Consider the following 2,200-nt stretch of genomic DNA (forward strand, 5'->3'; position numbering starts at 1 on the left):
AAAAAAGCCTACCCGGGCCCAACCCTGCCCTATTGAAGATAATAAAAATGTCTACCCGGGTAGACTGTATGATATTACATTTTAACTAATTTTCTCACCCAACCCGATCTAGGATTTTCCGACCCGATAGGGGTCAGGTTGGACTGAAAAATCCCGATTAAATCAAGGTCCCTACTCATCTCTAAGGGAAATGTCTATAGTTTTATCAACTTATAAGTACAATATAAATGATTCGGCCTAGCAGAAGACATCTAGCGCACTAAATGTAATAAAGAAGTGCTATAATTAAGCACTAGAGAGTAGTTTAAAAAAAGCCAGATAAATCCAATGAAATCCGGTTTAAACCAGCAAAAAACCATACCAGTGGCTGTCTAGGCCTAAATGATTTCGCTACATTTATCTTTGTCAAAGAACTTCCAAAGTATAGACACCACGCGGGTGGAGTTTAGAAAATTCTGAGGTCATGGAAACATAATGCTTGGGTTTCTAGAGCTCGGCATTATCTATCCATTATCCACGTTATTTTATCTTTATCATGAGTGAATCATATACTAGCTCCCTATAAGTTACTCAGTCACACTGGCCTAATGTATCCAGCATTTTCTTCCGAATATTAGTCGAGAGGAGGGGAGGCGGTTGAAAGTGATAGTAGACGGCGCCCTCTCTTAGGGCTTTGAAATTAATTTATCGAGAACTTGAAAGTGACGATAGTTCCAAATGGTATTAACGGTTTTGGAGGTTTGACTTCTTTGCGTCACATTCATTCTTTTGCTTATTGAAAAATAATTTTGGTTTCACAACAGGCTTCGTTAAAAATGAGTTGGGCCTTTCTTTAAGTTTTTCTATTAGTTCTTTAGGCGCATTATTAAAAAGTTTAGTAAGGTTTTCGAGATGACTATTAAGTTGTTGTTTAGCTCTTATTTTTTGATAAAGTTTGGTTCTCTCACCATAAATAGTTCCTGCCTCTGAATGTTGCCTACGGAATAAAATTTTTTATTCCGTAGGCAACGCTCTGAAGTCTGAATTTAAATGAGTTTCTATCATTTGGGCTGTGTCAAAAAATATCCAAAATTCTGCCATTTTAATGCGAAAAAAATAAACTTCCCATTGCGCCAACCCTAACCCATTAAAATAATTTCAAAGATAAAATACGACTCTGAACCGTCCGCAAACAATCACAACATTTCTAAAACGTCGTATGCTTATACTAACTACCTTTCAGTTCAAAGTTTCATTGGTTGATCTCCTTTTCCGGTTTTTTACCGGAAATACGTAAGCGCCGGGAGAAGTGTTATTTTCTCTCACTGTAAGTCTCATATAGGTAACACTTTTTTGGCGGGAAGAAAACGCTGAATACATTAGGCCAGTGTGGCTGAGTAACTTATAGGGAGCTAGTATATGATTCACTCATGTCTTTATCCATACTCGAAAATTATCTAAAGAACTTGCATGTTAAATCGTATTATATCCACAACTTTGTTTATAAACAATCGGTTATCCACCAATTTGTGGATAATGGATAGAAAATGCCGAGCTCTAGTTTCTAGAGTCTCAGAAACTGTATAATCATGGACAAAGCAATACTGAAGGACCAATGGGAGAGGGAGATGGTTGAAAAATACTTGTTAATTCGCCTTCTAGTGGCAGATAGTAACAAAATGGATTGTAGGGGGGAGCATATGGAGCAATCAACGTTTGGGGCTTAACATTGGTTGTTTAGTTGCTTAGTATCAAAAGTATATATATATAAAAACAAAAAGTGCGCTTTGATTAAACTTTCTCGCACCGTGTAATATGAGAAGCCCTATTTTACCCCAGGATAGTGTCGACCCCCTCTGCGTATGATTACCTTCCCGACCGTGGCACAGGGAACAAGCCGTGAATAGGCTCATAAAGTAGCAGGTGCTAGCTCTAGTACCAAAAATTAACGCCAGCATCATGTACTACTTTCTATAAACCTGTGACATCAAGAAGCTCTTCCCTGATTGGATAGTTCGTGTAGGGGGTTGAGAGGATGGTAGTTTTCTTCTCAGTTTATAAGTCGTCTACGGCCACAGACAGGGAACTGTTAACTAAGTGTACTTTTTGTTTTTATTTCTATCAGGGATAGATTTAATTTTAGAAGTATGAATGTAGAACGGTTTGTATTTACTTTAGTCCGACTAATAGCCCAGTATAGAGCCCCTCCTTCCAACACATA

The sequence above is a fragment of the Phalangium opilio genome, unplaced genomic scaffold, assembly GCF_054372755.1.
Source record: "Phalangium opilio isolate 3A_F unplaced genomic scaffold, DU_Popi_V2 ptg000038l_1, whole genome shotgun sequence".
Taxonomy (NCBI): Eukaryota; Metazoa; Arthropoda; class Arachnida; order Opiliones; family Phalangiidae; genus Phalangium; species Phalangium opilio.